Source organism: Lepidochelys olivacea, assembly GCF_965140295.1.
Source record: "Lepidochelys olivacea isolate rLepOli2 genome assembly, chromosome: 20".
NCBI lineage: Eukaryota > Metazoa > Chordata > Testudines > Cheloniidae > Lepidochelys > Lepidochelys olivacea.
The window spans coordinates 3,536,182-3,556,789 of record NC_140430.1 but is presented as its reverse complement, the minus strand read 5'-3'; the positions used below and the strand labels follow the sequence as shown (position 1 = coordinate 3,556,789).

At 48.1% G+C, this 20,608-nt stretch overlaps 1 protein-coding gene across 5 annotated transcripts in view; it reads left to right on the top strand.

The window, feature by feature from the left end:
* The window catches only part of R3HDM2 (R3H domain containing 2), a 106,238-nt gene that overhangs the window by 23,343 nt on the left and 62,287 nt on the right, over window positions 1–20,608 (top strand). Inside the window, exon 1 of one of the 5 annotated variants that reach the window (XM_084610626.1) lies at window positions 17,587–17,672. The exons of 3 other annotated variants lie outside the window; for them this stretch is intronic. The gene's annotated coding sequence lies outside the window, so the exon portion shown is untranslated. One more of the 5 variants, XM_084610629.1, reaches the window with a different exon arrangement.

Genomic DNA, 20,608 nt, shown 5'->3' with positions numbered 1-20,608 from the left:
AAAAACTAATTAGGGGTATATAACAACTTTCATATGAGGAGAGATTAAATAGACATGGATTTCAGAGTAGCAGCCTGTTAGTCTGTATTTGCAAAAAGAAAAGGAGGACTTGTGGCACCTTTAGAGACTAACAGATTTATTTGAGCATAAACGTGGATTTAGACATGGATTGTTCAACTTGGAAAAGAGACGACTAAGGGGGGATACGACTGAGGTCTATAAAATCAGGAATGGTTTGGAGAAAGTGAATAAGGAAGTGTTGTTTACTCCTTCACATGACACAAGAACCAGGGATCAGCCAATGAAATTAACAGGCGGCAGGTTTAAAACAAACAAAAGCAAGTACTTCTTCCCAGAACGCACAGTCAACTTGTGGAACTTGTTGCCAGGTGACGACATGAAGGCCAAAAGTAGAGCTGGGTTCAATAAAGAATATAAGTTCATGGAGAACAGGTCCATCAATGGCTATTAGCCAGGATGGTCAGGCATGCAAGCCCATGCTCTGGGTGTCCCTAAACCTCTGGCTGCCAGAAGCTGGGAATAAGTGACAGGGGAGGAATCACTTGATAATTGCCCTGTTCTTTTCATTCTCTCTGGGGCACCTGGCACTGGCCACTGTCGGAAGACCGGATACTGGGCTAGATGGATCATTGGTCTGACTCAGTATGGCCATTCTTACGATTTCTCTCTTAATTGTAGTCTCCAACAGTCTCATGTTCTTTGCAAAGGAGACTCAAGGTGGTTTCCCTCATAGTATTCTCAGCTGTAAGCTGGCTGTCTGGCAACATTATAATGCTCAAACTCTTTACCAGGGCCACGACCCATTTCTCCTACCACCTCTGTCACCGGTGACCCTTGATCTTTACGTTTGACAGAAGGCTGCCCCGTTGTGGCCTTGATGTAGTGAATCTGGATGGAAAATGGGAGAGGGACGGGAGAAGCGAAAGCTCAAACCAAAAAGTACCATCAGCCTCTTCTTGGCCTCCTTTAAAGCCTGGCTATTTCTAGAAGTTTGCAAATCAATTTGAAACAGGCTCAGCTAGAGAAACGGGTCAGTTACAGTGGTGGGAAACTCTTGCTCTTGCTGCTTCCCCATGGATAATGTGCCCTCGCTCTGCTTCTGTCCCTTAATGATGCCACTCCAGCCTCTGGCTAAATGAACCCAGCTTTTTTTTTCCCACCTCCTCTGACTCATCTGAGCGTAGGATTTTCCTGAAGAGATGGGTCCATGAATAGAACACGGGCTTCATGTGTAAGAACCACTTAGGTGCTCAGATACCAAGGGTGAAGGTGGTGGTATTTGGTTTGTATTATAGTGCACTTGGAGGCACCAACCAGGAGCGAGGTCCCATTGTGCCAGGCATTACACAAACACCTGAGATGGTCCCTGCTCCAAAGAGCTTACAGCATTATTTGGCAAGACAGAGAAAGGCTGAAGGAAAAGAAGGGATCTCCAACTAATCTATGTCCCCCATCGCTGTAACACCTCACAACCTTTAATGCATTTATCCTCACAACACCCTAATTAGAGCAATGCTGTTATCCCGGTTTACAGATGGGGATCTGAGGCACAGAGAGGGTAAGTGACGATCCAGGAATTGAACCCAGGCTCCCAGACTGCGGTAACCACCACACCGCCCTTTCTGAACAGAGCAGAGAATTATCCCAGTCCATTAGCAGCTCTCGCTTTGTGACCTATCTTTTAGAAATGCCGAACAACCCCAGCTCCAGTCAGTCAGTGGGAGAAAAGGGTGCTCAGGGTCTTTGAAAGCAGGACGTTTATTATCATTTCCCCTCCCTCCCCCAACTTGACAGATAACCTTTTCCTCCTATAAAACAATTCATGAGTTGCAGAGCAATTTTCATCCTCCCAGAGTTAGTGGTGAGCACCCTTTGCCCCGTAGAGAAAGTCTGCCCATCTTTTTAGTTTAACGTTTTGTGTCTCCGGTCTCTGTCAAAACTCCAACAGCTAAAGGCCTCAAATCTGGCCATACCCATGGGCTGAGCCAAGCAGAGAAAATGTTGACTCCAAGGGAGGATGCTTGTGAACACATGTGAACCCCTGTGGCCACAATCAAGTCTGAAGTCGGTTTAGCATAGTCATTGAACTCTCTCCAAGTCAGTGCCATTATGACATGGATGCAGTTGAGCTGCCCTGTGAAACACTCAGCTCCTTTCCAAACCAAAGTCTGTGTGGGGCTTGGTGGATGCCAGCTGTGTTCTTAGCTGCCAACTCTTGCGGTAGCTGGTGATATTCTCAAAGCCCCTGCTCCTGAAGTCAGGTGGTGATGGGAGAATTTCACCTTTCTTTAAGGGGGAAAAAACGTGTCTAGCCCTTGGTGGCTGCAGAGAAAAGCTTGAAAATAAAGTCTCCAGAACCAGAAGGCAAATAAATAGAACCAAAATCTATCTTCTTCTTCTATTTTAATCTCCATGATTTTTTAGGTGAGCTTATGATTTTTGAACACTCAGGGGTGGCGACTGTGTAGGGGGTGCAGTGGGGCCTGGACATCAGCATGTTTGCAGCGGCTTTGGCAGCCAGCTGGCTGGGGATGCTGGAAAGATTTTCTGTTTTGTTGTGCACCAAAGGGTAGTTCTCTTGTGCAGAAGTACTTTGGCCAGGCGGGGAAAGGTGCCCCTCTCTTGCCTCACCTTGTAAAATCATGCTGCCATTTGAGTTGCAGGTTAAGTGCTGTTCTTCCACCTAATAAATTTGTTTTACAGCTTTGCTGAGGTTCCGTGGGAGGAGTGGTCCGGTTAATTGCATGTTACTGGTACTGGCAAATTTAACTGTTTAAATAAAACTATGGGGGGTGGGGCTGTGTCACACTTTTAAATTAAAGTGAGTTGCTATTTTTCCTGTTTAAAACTAAAACTTGCTACTGTTATAAACCAGTATCCCACGTCACTTTCTTCACTGGTAGACCTACTAGCTCCTCCCACTTAAAGCCTCTTGAGACCTGCACTGGATGTGTGGCTGGTGGGGAACTCGTTAGAAGTAAGGCACAGTTTTGGTTTGTTTTTTTCTTCGCACAACGCACAGTCAACCTGTGGAACTCTTTGCCTGAGGACATTGTGAAGGCCAAGACTATAACAGGGTTCAAAAAAGAACTAGATAGGTTCATGCCGAGCAACACCAGTTCCAGTCAGTCAGTGGGAGAAAAGGGTGCACTTAAAGTCTGTAAATCCAGACTGGGTTTTCTAAAAGATCTGCTCTTGCTCAAACAGTAGTTACGGGCTTGGTGCACAGATTAGTCTTGGTTGAGGTCCTCTGGCCTGTGTGAGGCCGGAGGTCAGATTAGATGATGATAATGGTCCCTTCTAACCTTAAAATTGATGGATCGGTTGACACAGATCTGCCCCAGAGGCATTTCAAAACATTTAGCTTTTGTCTAGAGCAGGATGAGTTATAGTTTGTCTGCTCGTGTCAAGTCTTTTGTTTTAATGGAAGTGGTAGGACTGTCACGTGGGTTCTTTGGTTATGGGACTCAATCCAGGCATGAGGATAAAGTTTATCAGCCAGAGAATAATAATGGCTTGTTCTTCTCTAGCCCCTTTTGTCTGAACATCTCAGAGCCTTTTACAAAGATGAATGGTGGCGTCCATGTTTTAAAGACTGGGAAACTGAGGCACAGAGCAATGAAATTACTTGGCCAAAAGTCACATACAAGTCAGTGGAACAGAACCCAGAAATCTTGATGCTCTGGTTCCCTTTTCTCATGACTATCCCACACTCCTCTTCCATGGCTTGGAATAGAACCCAGGAGTCCTGGGTTTCAGCCTCCTGCTTTGCGTGATTAGATCGCAGAGTCAAGGTTGAAGGACAGACTACACTGACACACTCACTCCTCATTGAGCTGGGAGTTGCTGAATATTGTTTGTAAATAATATCTGTTGTGGTTATAATATATTAATATGGGGCAGAAGCAACCAATATTTTAACATTTGTGAGACTGACTCGTTTGAATTTCATGGAGATTGATGGAGAAGTGTCATGAAATTTAGCTGAGAAGAGGCCTTAAGATTTTGGCTAAACGTCAGGAATACAAACTTAGTTGGCACGAATGACTGGAACTTGAGTGGCTAATTACTCACTTTTATGGCCTTTTCCATTTTCCTGGTGTGGTTCACATTGAGAAGTCATTAATCCTGTTCTTTCTGACCACACAGCCTATTACTCTGGCAAGAACTCCTTGTCCCAAATGCGGCTTATCCCATTAGGGGACAGAAGTAATCCCCTCCTCCTTAGCCAGAAGGGTGAAGGATGTGGTAAACCTGTTCAGAACACAGAAACCAACCAGTACAATGAATGGGCCCACAGTGTTCTCTGCTGAGCGCAGGCAGGCATTTAGAGCACATGCTTTGTGCAATATTTATTATTTCACCTGGGAGCCCTAGTTTTACTGCGTTTTCTGTTGGGCCCGGTCTGCACTTGAAACTTATATTGGCATAGCTATGTCTAGATAATACCGTGGTCTAGAAAGTACGTAATCCTGCCTTGAGTGCAAGGGATTGGATTAGAAGACCTCTCGAAGTCTCTTCCTGTCTTATGATTCTATGATACCCATGATGATACCTGTGATGTCCGTCAGGGATGTGAAAAAACACAGCCCTAGTGACCTAGCTATGCCAGCAAACCCCCCAGTATGGAAGCAGCTACGCCGACAGACAAGCGCTTATGTCGGCATAGCTAGCGTTGTTTAAGGAGGCGGTGTTCCTATCCCAGCAGAAAAATTCCCCCTGGCAGTGTGAGCCGCATCTGCCCTAGTGGGTTATGCCGGCATAGGCTCTGTAGTGTGGACCCTTAATGATGCCAGGCCCTTCGCTGAGACCTTGACCTCTGGCAATGCAGGTTCACCGCACCATGTTCTTGGGGCATTGTGTGACTCTTACCAGAGCATACCGGTTGGGCTACCTCTCCCAGTGAGGGGTTGTGTCTCTGGTTCATTTCTGTGGGGGGCCTGGGTGGGGGTTATTGCACTTGGCTGAATGGCTTTTTAACCCATCTTTGCATTTGAACTGCTCCCCAGCCTGGCTTAATCCTCCTAGGTCATTGTGGCTCATGTAATGCCAAAGCCTGCTGTTGAGGTAGGTCCATCATCCTTTCTGCAGCCCTATAGAGAGGCAATCTGTCTCCTCCGCTCTGCTCTCCTACAGGACTGCAAGCATTTGTGGGTCTGTAGCCAGAGATAGTCCAAAGGCAGGATGTGATTCGACAGTCGTCACCCTTCACTGACGGTGAGCCTGATCGTTAGGCTTCCTCGAATGTCTTTGCTAATTATTTGAATATAAATAATGAAGACTCTCCAATGAAGGCTCCATGGCATTCAAAGCTGACACATACTATCTTGGTACCTAGCAGAGGTCACCCAAGTTTGGGACCTTTAGTATTCTGCTCTGAATGGGTCCTACTCAGTACAAGCTCCCAATGTTCCAATCAGGCTGAGGATGGAATCCCCAGAAAGGAGACTTGGGCTTGTTTACATAAGGAAATTGACCGGAATGCCTATTCTGCAATGGGGATTCCAAAGTGGATTAAGCTAAACTGTAAAATAGGCACTCTTATTCCAGATTGAGTGTCCACACAGGGCGTTATTGCAGAATAATTTTTGTGCTTTAAATTCCCAATCTACTTTATTCCAGAATAATTTTCCCATGTAGACAAGCTCTTATTCCATGTGTTGGGGCATGCCTAAAGTTAAAAAGCTAGTGGAATGGCATGGTAAAACTTATACCTGTAGTAATGCAATCCACATCAACCCCAGGAAGCCCAAGGTCTGTTTTCTACAGTTATTATCTGTTGTAATTTTAGATATTTATTCAGCACGTTTTGTGCACCTAGCGTCTCTGCTTAAAAAACACAGAATGATCTTACTAGGAAGACTTCCGGAATGACTGACATGGGGATAAAGGGTAGATATGATGGTGATAGAGATTCAAGATTAAAAGGTTGCTGTCTATAAATCAAAGAGGAGAGGCTGCTGGCAATCAGATTTCATAGACTCATAGAGGATTAGGGTTAGAAGAGACCTCAGGAGATCATCTAGTCCAGCCCCCTGCTCAAAGCAGACCTACACCAATTAAATCATCCCAGCCAGGGCTTTGTCAAGCTGGGCCTTAAAAACCTCTAAGGATGGAGATTCCACCACCTCCCTATGTAACCCATTCCAGTGCTTCACCCCCCTCCTAGTGGAATAATGTTTCCTAATATCCAACCTAGACCTCCCCCATTGCAACTTGAATCATAGACTATCAGGGTTGGAAGGGACCTCAGGAGGTCATCTAGTCCAACCCCCTGCTCAAAGCAGGACCAATCCCCAATTTTTGCCCCATATCCCTATATGGCCCCCTCAAGGATTGAACTCACAACCCTGGGTTTAGCAGGCCAAAGCTCAAACCACTGAGCTATCCCTCCCCCCCATTGCTCCTTGTTCTGTCATCTGCCACCACTGAGAACAGCCGAGCTCCAGCCTCTTTGGAACCCCCCTTCAGGTAGGTGAAGGCTGCTATCAAATCCCCCCTCACTCTTCTCTTCTGCAGACTAAATAAGTCCAGTTCCCTCAGATTTGGCTCCCTTCATTGAGTATCTGAAAGAGAATTACTCAAATTGGGGATGGAGATCCACCTGGCTTTTTAACAGTTGAGAATCCATTAGAGGATGAATCTATAAGCAAATATCCTTGTTCATAACTGTAAATGCCTACTGTGTGCTTTCAATAGATATTTACAGTACAGCTTGGTCTCTGTTACGTTTGGAAAATTTGGGGGCTGTTCTCATTAATGTTCCATTCTTTAAAATTCCAGTAAATAGTTTAAATAACAAACAAACAAAAACCACACCCCAGTTCACTGGACTCAGGTTATTTCCATGATCTTTGCCTACAGTAAAGTAATGTTACTTGCAATTCTGAAATAGCAGCCGGCAGCAAAGCAGTATCAGCATCACTATAGATAATTCACATTCACTCTGTGCCTGGCTTTTATATCTTCTTTACGCTGCGGTGTCAGATAGCAGCCCAGTGCTTGCCATGGGTAGCCCCTAGTCGTAGGAGATGTAAACAATACCATGAAAATCTCTAGTCTGGTTGAGGCCAGGCAGGGAAAGACCTAAAATTAGATGCTCAGCAGCTGTGTTTTGGTTTGCAGGCGGATGAGCATGCATCCCAACGTCCCTTTTGCTCAGCCTCGCTGCTCTGGCACTGAAATATACAAACCACTTTGCTCTCCGAAGCATTGGGTGAGCAGGATTCCTGGCTCTCTTGCTGCTCTGCTCCCCTCACAGGAACAGAAGGCAGGGGCAGTCTGGCAAGCAGGAGAGAGCGGTGGGTGTTTTGTTACAGACTAACTTTTCAAGAACAAGTAGATTTTCCTAAGATCATGAGGGCATTTCAAAATGAAATATTGATCGAATCGCGGGCCTCTCAATTGTAATACTGGGTCCATTTATTTTTGTATGTATTTTTTCTTTATTTAAAGGCTTCCATATATTAGCAGTTCACATGTCAGGTTAAAAATGTGATTATTTTTCATTAAAACTGCATTAAGGGTTGAGCAAGATAGCCGAGGGGACTCCATTGTGAAGGAGAGAGGCAATAGGCCGGGTTGCAATGGAGAGTTCCCAGAATATTGAATTCCTGAGAAGTGGACTTTTTTCACTTCCACGGAGAGGCCTTTGAAGTTGCCTTCCCTAGTAATTTTTTATTTTTTGTACTAAACCATGGGCTATTTGGGAAAACGAAATGTTTACTGACAGTCTCTTTCCCTCCATCACACAAATGGACGTGTTAGTTATTGGGTCACTTTTGCATAACAGCCACATGTGCGAGCATGGGGCTAGCTAAAAAGGTCACAAGAAAGGAGGTTTTGCTTTCAGGAGTGTTCCTTCCCCCGCCCCCCCCCCCCCGGATATACTTGCCTGGACAATACAGTTCTTCTTCTGAAAAAGATAGGACAAATGTTGATGCCTTTTTAAGTATCAACCCACAGTCCTGGTCCAGGACTCTGGTTCTTAGATGCTACCACAATCCAAATCGTGGTTGTATTGTTGAGTTCCTAATAAATCAATAAGCCGAGTTTTGGGTGGCTTGGTTGCAGTGTCTCGTCGATGCAGATCCATTTTCTGTACAGCTTTTCCCTCTTCCCCGTTCCCCTGACTTCAGTGTATGTTCTATTTTTAAACCCTGCTGCGCTCTGTATTGCGGCATTTCTCTTCCTGAATTATTTATCATTGTTTGGAGCTGAATGGAGCAGTACGTTCTTTCCACTGCTCCTTGGTGCCCACGTGTCTGTCTTGAGCCGTTGACAGATTTGGTTCATGTCAAATCACGCTAGCCCCAGCTCAGAAGGGGCTGCAAGGGATGATGGGAGTTTGGCCACAACCTGCGATAATGGGTGATCATTCCGATTTTTTTGTAGTTAATATTGGCTTTGCCCGGGCGGCAGGGAGGGGAGAACTGCTGTGCTGCCCTAGTCCCTCGTTTGCGTTCACAATGGAGTTCCGTTTCGCTGTTTTGGCTGCTGACAACTTGCCCTTTGCTCTGGCTGCAGCTCAGGGAGAGAGGGAGAAGCAGGAGCCTCTCCCTTGGTCAAGTACCCCACTAGGTTGGGATGCAGATGGGTGTGACGGCTAAAGCTTGCTTTGGGCTCCCTTGTGTGTGTGTGAGATTTCATTTGTTTTGGGGTGGGTGGCAATTTTTTCTCTATATTTCTCCTCTTCCCCAATACAGACCCTTATCCAAAGGAGAAGGGAATGTCAGTGTTTAAAAGGAGTGGGTGGGAAGGACTTTATTTCTGAGGAATTTTTGAGCTGCCTGCTGAAATTGATCAGTTCCTCTGCACTCTTTCCCTGAGCGTCTCTCATCACTTCATTTCTTCTCCTTCTGTCTCTCCTCCTCCTGTCCCTTTACTCTCCTTCTGCACCTATTCCCTGCTGGGGTTGGCTTCCCTTTATCATGATCCCTTCTCCCCCATACCTTCTTATTTACTTCTGGCCTCTCCCGCAAGGTGGCAGGGGGTTGTCCCTTAGTGGGAGGGAAGGAGCTGCACAACACAGGCTCTCTCCTCTGCTAGGGGAGGCGTTGGTGGAGGAGGAGAGACAGCAGCAGCTGTCCTTCCTCCCTGCGTCCCCAGCAGGAGCGTGGAATGTGCTGTGCTGCTGGTTGGAAGTGCATGCGAGAGGAGCCGCTGCACACAGGTGGTGTCCCAGCTGCAGGGTTGTCCGCCAGGAGTATTTCGTAACCTTGGTGCTGCGCACAGCCCCTGCCTTGCTCCTCCCCAGCTGTTACGGTTAGCTGTTACCACTCAAGAAAGAGATCTTGGAGTCACTGTGGATAGTTCTCTGAAACCATCCACACAACGTGCAGTCAAAAAAGCAAACAGAATGCTGGGAATCATTAAGAAAGGGGTAGATAATAGGACAGAAAATATCATGTTGCCTCGATATAAATCCATGGTACGACCACATCTTGAATACTGCGTGCAGATGTGGTCGCCCCATCTCAAAAAAGATATATTGGAATTGGCAAAGGTTCAGAAAAGGGCAGCAAAAATTATTAAGGGTATGGAACGGCTTCCGTATGAGGAGAGATTAATAAGACTGGGTCTTTTCAGCTTGGAAAAGAGACTACTAAGGGGAGATATGATTGAGGTCTATAAAATCATGACTGGTGTAGAGAAAGTAGGTAAGGAATTGTTTTTTACTACTTCTCATAACACAAGAACTAAATGGGGTCACCAAATGAAATTAACAGGCAGCAGGTTTAAAACAAACACAAGGAAGTATTTCTTCACACCATGCACAGTCAACCTGTGGAACTCCTTGCTAGAGGATGTTGTGAAGGCCAAGACCATAACAGGGTTCAAAAAAGAACTAGATAAATTCATGGAGAGAAGCCTACTGAGCAAGGTTGGGCAGCGCCTCAGGGAAAGCTGGGATTTCCACACTGAGTCTCTAATCCCTGCTCGGTGCCCCATGGCCTGGAGTCGGAGCAAAAGGTAGAAGAGGAGTAATGCAATGGAGGCAGAACATGCATCAAGTGCAGCATTGCTTCTGGCCTGCCTGCCAGGAGGCGAAGCTGTATGACGTGTGCTCCTGGGGATTAATCTGCGAGCTGTTCCCATCCAAGGAGGATCCCCCACTGGCTCTAATGGTGCAGGGTCCATCCCCTAATGCGTGTCATGGATTGTGGGTGTAGTCGGTAATGGAAAACCAGGGCAGCTCCTTCATTTACACCAGTCCTCTGTGTCTGGCCGAGATTGGATCCCCACCTCTCGCGCTGGGAGTCCATCCAGAAACGTTTACGAACCAGAAAGCTGCTTAGCATCATGTTCTTGTTGGCTTGGGACAGGCATATCCCTACCAATGTGCTTGGTCGTTTGCGGCCCTCCCGTCGTCGTTATGCCTTGGAAATCTTGGTGGGGGGTGAGCTGGAAGAGCAGGCTGGCCCCATTAATAGTTAAGCGAGATAAGCGGCAGCACGCGATTTGAAATGCCAAAATGCAGCCGGCACAGCCTGCCATTAATATCAAGTCTCTGAGCAGCAGACAACTGCGATGCCTTGCAGTGCTTTCCATATGATGCTTCTGTGATTCACAGGGAGCTGATACTTTTGCTCACTGGAACGCAAATCTAGGGCAAAACACTTTCTTATAGGATTCTAACTAGCAAAGTGCTAATTCTCGCTATGGCCTAATTTTAGCCTTCTCCTCTCCCACTCTCCGTGGCCAACCCAGCCTCCTTAGGGCTGGCTTACATTTGATAGCTAAGCTACGGGGTGCGGGCTCTAGCAGTGTCCTGGCATGGCCCTGGGCTGCCTTGCTCCGCAGAGGTGGCAAGGGAGGCTTGCAGCTTGTTCTGGGTTTGTGCAGCACAGCAGCGGCCCGGTGTTTCCTGGTGGCGGAGGTGAGGTGAGGGCAGCAGCCGCGGCTCTGGAGTTCTTGAGCTGAAGTGTGCAAATTGAACTCCCTGCTTATGTTAGTGCACGTGAAGGCTGCTGAGCAAGAGTCCTGGATGGCCCCGAGATTTGGAACCCTCTCATTTCCCATGCACCCCATGTGGCTCCTCTTCGGGGCTTTGTCCCTGTTCTTTTGTGTCCTCGTACCAGCCTGCTCTTCGGGAAGCACGTAGCGGCCGGCAGGTGGCATTGGCACAGGCCCACTGATTTGTGGGGGACTCCGTCCCAGGCCTCGGGGTGTTGGCCCCCTCCCTCCCTGGAGATTTGCCCTATCAGGGTTGTTGTACCTGGATAACCACTTGGAGTAGGTAGTTGTAAACAGCTATAAGCTGCAGTGTGCAGTACAGCAAAACTCTCCCCGTGCAAATAATGACTTTGCCCGTCTGCACAGGGGCACCTACCCCCATGGCTGGAATTGGGGCAAATCCCCAAAGTAGCTACATGCTGTTTGGAGTCCAGCGGCCCCCTCTGCCTCTTTCCCTCCCACTGATTATACATTTGCTGTAACGGGAATGTGGCTGGCAATGCCCAAGAGAGCACAGGCCGCAGCTCGCTCGGCCATAGCTGCACAGTTGATGCAATTCCCCAGCCCCACGGCATCCACGGGCCGTTCCCCACCAGGACTCTGGGGTATCAGTTGAGATGTTTATCTAAAGCACCTCACCCAGTTAGCAGCACGGTCTCGCTAGGGAGATTTCCTAGATCCCTGCTGATGGCAAATCCATGGGCTTTTGGTCCAACGGCAACAGGGGCCCGAGAAACACCTGCCTTTGGGAACCCACAGCAGGGAGAGGATGCTTCCTACTTGGATCATGTTTGCTTCCCTTTATTGACTATATGGAAGAAAACTACCTGGATTAGGAGTGAGCCCACAGTGTTAATAACCCAAGGGGCAGGTGTCTGATCAAATAAGTGTGGGCCACTGGGTCCTCCTTCCCCATTCAAAGCCCGAGAGAGTACAGGGAACTAAAGAGATTGAGGGACAGAATTCCTCCTGCAGGCATAGGGCTCCACCACAGCTCTGTAGTACCTGCCACTGGGGGGGTGAGGAGGGGTGTCACTGCATTGATGTAAGCGTGGATCTGATGGCCCCTCCCTCTGCCAGCCCTCTGGCCCAAGTAGCTATTCTCCTCATCCCCGCTGTCCCTCCCACTCTTTGCTACACAGATCCATGTCTCTGTGTCCAGGGCCTGTGGTTGCAAAGGAGACCTAGTGAGTTTGGCGCCCTATTCACCTAGCTCCCCTCAGCCCCATCGGGAACCCAGGCTGAATGACTACGATGTGCTTGGAAATGGCTGCTGGGCATACTCTGCTGACCCCCTGGCTGAGCAGTGTTTCTGCCAGCAGCACCTTCTCCTTGCACACCGGGATTTACGCAGGCTTCCAGCGCATTGCTGAATGCAATTGAAGGAGCTGGTTTCAACCCAAGCATCCTTACACAGGTGCGGTGCTGCCTGCATACTACTCGGCCTCTCCTAGTACGATGCTGCAATTGCTGAGGTCGGCTGCGATGCTCACGCGAAATGGGAGGGACCTGGCAGCTGGAGTGCTGTCAGCAAGGATCCTCGACTCTGGAACTCAGAGCCCAGATTGATAGTCTTTCCCAGCTCCTTTCTGGGCTGGAGGGGGAGGGGTTGATTAATAACTGTGACACATGGGTGCCCTTTAAATATTGAAATCCATAGATAAGCACTGCCCCTCACCCAACCTCCTGCAGGGTTTCAGTGGTGCGAGCTAGCCTTGTACATACAGACTCACCGTGCTGCGGCAGCTTCACGCTGGGAGGACGTGGCTGCATGACGGGGGTTTCCATCAGTGCCGTCCCACCGGTTCAGTGCCATGAAGTGTGTACTTCGTGAGCTCTAGTGCAGACGAGGCTAGAAACTACACTCCAGGGAGCACCTTGTATTGTAGCTCTTGGGATACGCCCAATAACCAGGTGACCCCTTCGGCAACAAGCGGGGAGAGCTGCAAGGGCTTCATCTGCATTTGCTTGGGAGGGAAGGTTCAGCCTGGGGGTGCTCTTCACACCTGTGCTGCTGGCCTGTTCCCGGGTATTCCCATGCAGCCTCCTTGCAAGTCTGGAGCACAAACAATACCCTTTGCTTCAGCATCTCTCCTGCGCTTCCCTGTCTCTGACCTAGTTTTCATTGCACGCACACGGGGTCTGAGCAAATGGTGCTCAGCTGTGAAAAGCGGGAGCTGTGCAAGTTACATGCGGGACTTACCCGGCCCCCTGCTGCAATCCAGACGGTCTGGGGGGGGGGCTGACTCACTGTCACTTCCTCCCACCCAGGATTTGTTGCCTCCCAGCTGGGGGACAGATGCAGCTGAGGAAAGCCTCACACATGTTTGTTTAATGAAGGTGAAATGCCGCTGGCTCGGAAATGAGACATGTATTTAGGCTGCCATCTTTAAAAGGGCCTGATTAGTCTGTACTCATGCACCCGTTCCTCCCAGTGCAGCGCTCTGAAAGGTCCCTGGGGAGAAGCTGTGAACCCTGCCCCTGCTGAGCCTCCTGCAGGTGGCTATGCTGTGAGGGAGGAAGTTGCGTTGGTCCGGCCCTGCAACACTTTCCTCTCTGCTTCAAGTCTGGCTTAATAACCAGCTGTGGTGTTTAAACCAAAGGGCCCCTGCAGCTTTGCACACTCCTCTTGGATATGTGCCAGGCCTGCTTGGCCACACGCTGTCACACCCTCTGAAGCATGAGGTTCCTTGAGGGTAGGAAGGCCAGGCAGCACAGTAGGGGCTGGAGCATGCTACGGATTTCCTTTTACGCCACTGCTAATTTTGATGCTGCACAGCTCCCGTACACCAGGGGCTGATCTCAGCTACCCCGAGTCTGAGCGGGGACGGGTTGGAGAGACTCACTGGAATGGCAAAGGAGCCTTTGGCCTGCAGAGTGCATGGTGGGCCAGTTAGCTGGGTCTTCTCTGTGCTGGGCTAAGATCCCTGGCACGCGCAAAGCTTGCTGGTAGTTTGCCAAGTACTTAATCCTTTGTGCAAGTCTGTAGCTACTCCATGCACGGAGGAGCTTGACAGGTTTCAGAGTAACAGCCGTGTTAGTCTGTCTTCGCAAAAAGTAAAGGAGTGCTTGTGGCACCTTAGAGACTAACCAATTTATTTGAGCATGAGCTTTCGTGAGCTACAGCTGGATGCATCCGATGAAGTGAGTTGTAGCTGACGAAAGCTCATGCTCAAATAAATTGGTTAGTCTCTAAGGTGCCACAAGTCCTCCTTTTCTTTTTGGAGGAGCTTGAGAATCTGGACCTTGTGCAGCCCTGTGAAGTCCTGCTGGCCTGAAGAGCAAAACCAGAGTGCAGAGCTCCAGGGCTAATCACTGAGAGCCCTGCCGCTTAGCTGGGCTCACTTGCCACAGGGAGTCACTCTGAGCACACGCTCTCTGCCACTGAGCATGTGCAGCCTGCATAGAGCTGCTGCAGAGCCAGCCAGTCACTGCCTCCCTTCGCTTCTGACTCCTCAGCTTTGCTGAGAGCCCACCTCTAGGACAGAGAGAAATAGACAGCCCCTGCCGCGCCAGTCTTGCAGCCTCAGGCCCTGATTCTGCAAGGAGGAATTCCAGTCCATTCCGTTCAAGGGACGGTGTGTGTATGGAGTTATTCCCTTGGGCGTTTGCAGGATCAGGGCCCACGTTAGGCAGTCAGGGCACACTCCCGACACGTAGGTAGGCTTGGCAGAATGATTGTTTGGACTGATAATCTTGATATTTATTTTCAAGCGCTTTTTTTCACTTTCTATCAATTTGACATTTGCACCGTGGTGGGAAGTTCTGGGGGATCAGACAGTGGGGGGTGTCAGACAGTGATTATTTAAAGACAATAGATGTGGAGATTCAAAAAGTTAAGATTTATAACCGTTTAAAACACAAGCTGTCAACATCACGTGTCAGGATAGACACCGTAAATATCCTTAAAGCAAACGCCAAGAAGTTCTCAAGAAGCATTTTTCTTTCTTCGCCTCCCTGTACATTTTGATGATCATGGATGGAAATATGTTTTTTGTTGGTTTGTGTGTGTACGGGAACATCAACAGTCATGGATAAAAATCGAATCCTTCCAAGTCTACACATAGGGTCCCGTTTCAGAAGAGCTGGGACCGCGGGACCTGGGTTCATTTCCCTGCTCCGCTTCAGACTCCCTGTGTGACTGTGAGCAAGCCTTTTAGTCTTGTGTGTGCTGGTCAGGCATGGAGGAAAGATCTTGTAGTGATGGGGGCGGGATTTAAGGAACTCTTACGCTATGGATCTGTGTCTTTCCATTTTGCAGCTTCTGATGTAAATGTTTCCTTGGGCAGAGAGTGTGAGGAGACTATTTGCAATTACCAACATCTCGAAAGGTTTTAGAGGGAAGAATGGCTGGTTAAGAATATTCGTGTGTTGTTCCCGTGGGCTCTAAGATACGTCTACACTGCAGAGGAAAACCTGTGGCACCGAGTCTCAGAGCCCGGGTCGGTTGACTCTGGCTGTGGGGCTAACAAATGTTTAGATGTTTGGGCTTGGGCTGGAGCCTGGACTCCGAGACCTGACCCCCCATTGCTGGTTTCAGAGACTGGACTCCAACCGAATGTCAACACTGCTGTTCTGAGGCCCACAGTCCAAGCCCTGTGAGCTTGTCAGTTGACCCATGCTCTGAGAGACACTGTCGTGGGTCTTTAACTGCAGTGTAGACGTACCATAAGGCGCTGATTCAGGAAAGCACTTTAAACATCTTAAGTTGCATGGGGCTTAAAGCATGTGCTTAAATTTAAGCACCGACTTGAGTGCTTTTCTGAACAGGGCTGCCTTCCCAAATCAGACCGTACGTTTGTTGTATTGTTCAAGAGGGTTGGGCTTCTAATGTTTGTTTTACTTTAAGAAATAGGGTTACTGTTGCACTGTATTTGGGTAGAGCCGAAGAATACAAAGGATTACGTTAACTTTGCAACCATTGTAAAGGCAGATCAGAAGGACAGTCTGCCAGACATGACACAAGTCTATTTTTTAATGATTCTAAAATAATTAAAAAGATTTCTTTGTAGCTTAAGACAGTCATTCATCATGCTACTCCAAGTATGTTGGAATATAAGAACATAATAGTGGCCATACTGGGTCAGACCAAAGATCCATCTAGCCCCGTGTCCTGTCTTCTGATAGTGGCCAATGCCAGAGGGAATGAACAGAACAAGTAATCATCAAGTGATCCAGTGTGGAATATATGTCAAGCAGCATCAGGAACCAAACAAAACACACACCTTGAGGGACTCAGGACACCTGGGTTCCAGTCCTGACTGACACAGACTTGCAGCAAGTCACTTAGGGTAACGTTTTCAAAAGTGACACCGCACTTAGGACCTTATTTCTCATTGAAAGTCAATGGGACATAGGTTCCTAAGAGTTCAAGTTACTTTTGAAAATAGGACTTAGGCTCCTAAGTCGCTTAGATGTTTTGGAAAGTTTTACCCTTAATCTCTGTGCTGGACTGGGACACAAGATGTGGGCTTTGTTCCGAGGTCTGCCCCTTGTCTGCGGGCAACCTTGGGCAAGTCTCTTCCTTCTGAGTCTCAGTTTCCCCATCCGTAGAATGGGGGTGATGATTACTGACCTGCTGAGATCGATGGATGCAAAGTGCTAGCTAAGCCCTAGGTGGTGGTGGTGGTGGTATCTGTAAATCAGGGATGGTGATCCTCCTTTTCTCTCCCCCTCTCTCTGTCTTGTCTGTTTTGGTTGTAAGCGCTTTGTAGGTTGGACCCTCTCTAACGATGGGCCTGGAACACTGCTGCAGCGCTTCAGTGTAGACGCTATGTGCGCCGACTGGAGGGGCTCTCCTGTCGGCGGAGGTAATCCGCCTCCCCGAGAGGCACTAGCTAAGTCGATGGAAGAATTCTTCTGCGGCCTAGCACTGTCTGCACCCCGCGGATGTGGATTTTTCATGCCCTGAGCAATACAGTTCAGCTGACCTAATTTTCTAGTGTAGACCCAGCCTTTGTGTTTGTGCACCACTTCGTGCAGTTCGGCATGACTTCGAAGATCCTCTTCACTGGCGCAAGTGAAGTAAGGGAGCGGCTTAAAATCTCCTCACGGCGGTCTATGGGTTGTGCATTCTAGGGAGTGCAAGAATTGTCAGCATTGAACCAATAATAAATGCTAAAAAAAAAAAAAAAAAAAAAAAGATTAAAATGGAGCTGTTAGAAATGCAAGCCTCCCACTGGCTTGGAGATGATGGTGAGAGAGCAAAGTGATAATCATCTGAACCTGTCCCTAACCTACCTCAGCTTTTACACGGCACTCTTCACAGCACTATCCGAACACTTCCATTCCCTTCAAAGAAGATGCTTCTGTTTATTGGGTGATCTTTTCGACAGTAGTTTTAGTGCCTGGCAGTAGAAAGGATGCTGTATCTTTAAAGCCTTCTCTGAGCCTTGCGGAGGCAGCTCCATTGAAGTATTTGAATGAGAAGGAGAGGGGGTGTGTATGTGGCTATTGGCAGAGCTCTGTGACATCCTTCCAAACAGCTGGGCTCTGCTTTGCTTCAGAGTGGCTTATCAGAGCAATTAGCTTGCTATACCGGCAGCAAAGATAGCTAGCATTTCATTCAGGGGTGGGGGCTGGGGGGGGTGGGAGGGGAGCAGGCTTCCAAGAAGCAAAAATCTCCTGGCAAAATTCCTCTAGAACCGGTCCTGGCGATGAAGTCTCGGTTGAGAACGGGAAATAGATGACTTGCGGTGAGTGCAGAACCACGGGGGTGAGTTTATTTTTAGAATAAAGTCTCCGGTGAATTTGAGCTAGAGAGATCACTGGAGATTCGTTTCTCTAGATACAGAATATGATATTGATAGCGTTTTAAATGATGGCGGTTTCTGTACCACTCCAGTATGGTGAATGAGTGTCAGGGTTTCTGTTGGTTGAATGGGATTAATTAAAGAAATGTTCAGTGCTCCGGTTAGTGCAAGAGTCTCTCTAGTCTCTCCCCCTTTGATGTCCGGATTTTGTTCAGGGGGTTGTGAGCTGGAGCTGAGGCTTTTGTGATGCTGTGGATGCAGCTACAGGAAACAAGGGAATCCCCCATATACATACTGCGTTCCTCCATGTCATTAAGGAGTTCCCCACGCCGGGCTATCAAGCTTTGTTGCATTTTGGCTGCGCGTTTGTGCACCTTGCTCCTGGCAATTTCTTCTCAAGTTAAAAAGAGAAGCCCCCTTCCCCCCCCCCCGCTTTGCCAAATTAAATTTCGGGGCGGGAGAGAGGGGGTTGTTTGGATTAAAGCTGCATGTTGACTATTCGGATGTGAGCAATTGACTAGCTGGCTGGCCGCGTGCCATTTGAGATATTCAGGCTAAGTTATGCAGTTAGATTTCCTACAGGGCTGTTTCTCCCTCTCCCCACCTCTTCTGGCTAAGATTTTTCTCATCATGAATGTCCTGCTGTGTTGGGCTGGATATTAACAGACTCATGAGGTGTTCTTCTGCACCCCCAAACCTCCCCACCCCTCTTCCAAAGAGTTGCTTTATAATACAGGAGAAAATCCCATTCAAAATGGCATTCTCTCCACTTTAGAGCCAGTGTTGGGAACTGGTTCTGCTGAATATGATGGGAGGGCTGGTAGCTGAATGGACCTCTTTCCTTCTCCCCCTGAAAATGAGGCTAGTTTGTTTGTTTATTTTGGAAAAAGCCCCAGAATCTAGATTTGTGAGCATCACCTGGAGCGGGAGGGTCTGAAAATAACAGCAGCATCTGCTGCTTTGAATGGTGACACTTCAGCAATCCCTTAGGTTTTCAGCAAGGAGGTGGGGGACTGGGATTCTTTATCCCCTCCTCAAGTCCCCTTCCATTTTCAAACCCAGCTCCCGGAGCTGGCATTTCAAAGTTGCAGCTGTTTTTCCCCCCTCTCATCATCTCAGCATTGGATTTTATTCCTTGATCTATTCCATTTCTGCCTCTTCCTTTGAAAACATCCATGGCTTGGTCATTCGTAGTTGCTGCGATACCTGATGGCTGCGTAAAATGTCCAGTGGCTAAGAGCTATCTTCTGCTACAGCGTGATGACGTAGGAGCAGGAGCCCTAGAATGGGAGAGGTTTGAGGATGAGCAAGTGCTGGCATGTAGACCCTTTTTTCAACAAAAGTTCACCAGTGGCTGGCACACTTCAGATGATGCTTAAACCATGTGAAGGTTTTAACAACTGTGCTTAACTCAACCCCGATCCTATTGTTCCGGTATAATCCCCTAATTGAAAGCTATCCAGGCATCTTCTGCAGTGTAGCTGCTGTGTAGTTTGGCCTTCAGTCTGTGTATGTGTCTGTCATTTTGCATCTTCCCATTCAGAAGCTGATAAGAAGTCAGTGAACTTTTGATCAGAATCAGTGCTCTCCAAGTACTGGTACTTAGCAGCTTGGCTGGTGCTTTCTGCCGGTTGTCTTTACCTTGCTGAGCTTACAGTTCCAATTGGCACCGACATGGCACCTGAAAGCCTGCTCGATTCTCAAGGAAGAAGGGGTTAAAAGCTGTATTTACTCTTAGACACCCTTCTCCCTTTCCCGAAACAAGCTGCCAACCTGGCGTTTGCAAGTGTCTTTCTAGCTGGCATAGTCTGTTTCTGTTGTTGGTTCAGATGGAGGGAATTCTGCAGAGATAGGACGCTTTGGCGGAGGGAACTGTGCCAGGGGTTAACATTCCAGCCTTGGAAGGGTTAAAGAAATCCCAAGGCAGAGCCGAGCTGGCTTAGTGAATCTTGACACTGTAGAAAGAAGGTGGATAATTTCTTGCTAGCTTTTCAGGAAACCCCTGTGGTGGACAACCCTCATTAATCGCTGACGTCAGGGATGGCAGTTCCCCTGTCTGTGAGCAAGCACAGTAATAGCCAGTGATGGGGAAGGAAAATTGGTGTGATATGGAGAGACAAGGTACTCTCTTTAAAGAGATCTATCTTGTGTGGCAACCTGGTGAGGAGCTGGCTACAGATATTTACAGCTTCCACAGTTAGAGGAAACCTCGGTCCTTCCTCATCGATGTCCACCTTCTCCCTCCCTCGCCCCCCCATCCAAGACTTTAGATCAGGCGGAGGGGAGAAGCTCTCACCCCAAAATCCCTGTGAGCTTTAGGAGGAGACCTTGTAACCCCACTAATAGAATATGATTTAAATACCTCTTTCTGGCATCATTTAAACCCATCTTCTTTTGGCAAACCATCCCCTTGTTGCTTCTGCTTGCTTAATACTGTTCCCTTCACTTTGTCTGTCTGGTCTATTTAGATCGTAAGGTCTTTTGGGGCAGGGACTGCGTGTGTCGCTCTATTTGTGCAGGGTCTAGTGCAGTGAGGTCCTCGATCTTGCATAGTCACGCCCACCATAACAATCATGTTTTCTAAGTAAATCGGCCTTAAGCTTGAGTGGCTACTGACTAGAGCCAGGGACTGTGTCTGCCCCCCTGTGCGATCCTCTCCACCTGTGTAAAAGGAGGGTATGCATTACCCATCCACTGGTTTGTATAGTGCCTAGCACACTGGGTTAGTGGTCCATGACTAGGGCTCTCAGGTGCTCCTATGGTATTACAAATAATTGCCAAGTGCTTTGAGATCCTTGTGTGAAAAGTGCTATAGATGGCAAAGAATGTATTGTTTCAGAGTAGCAGCCGTGTTAGTCTGTATTCGCAAAAAGAAAAGG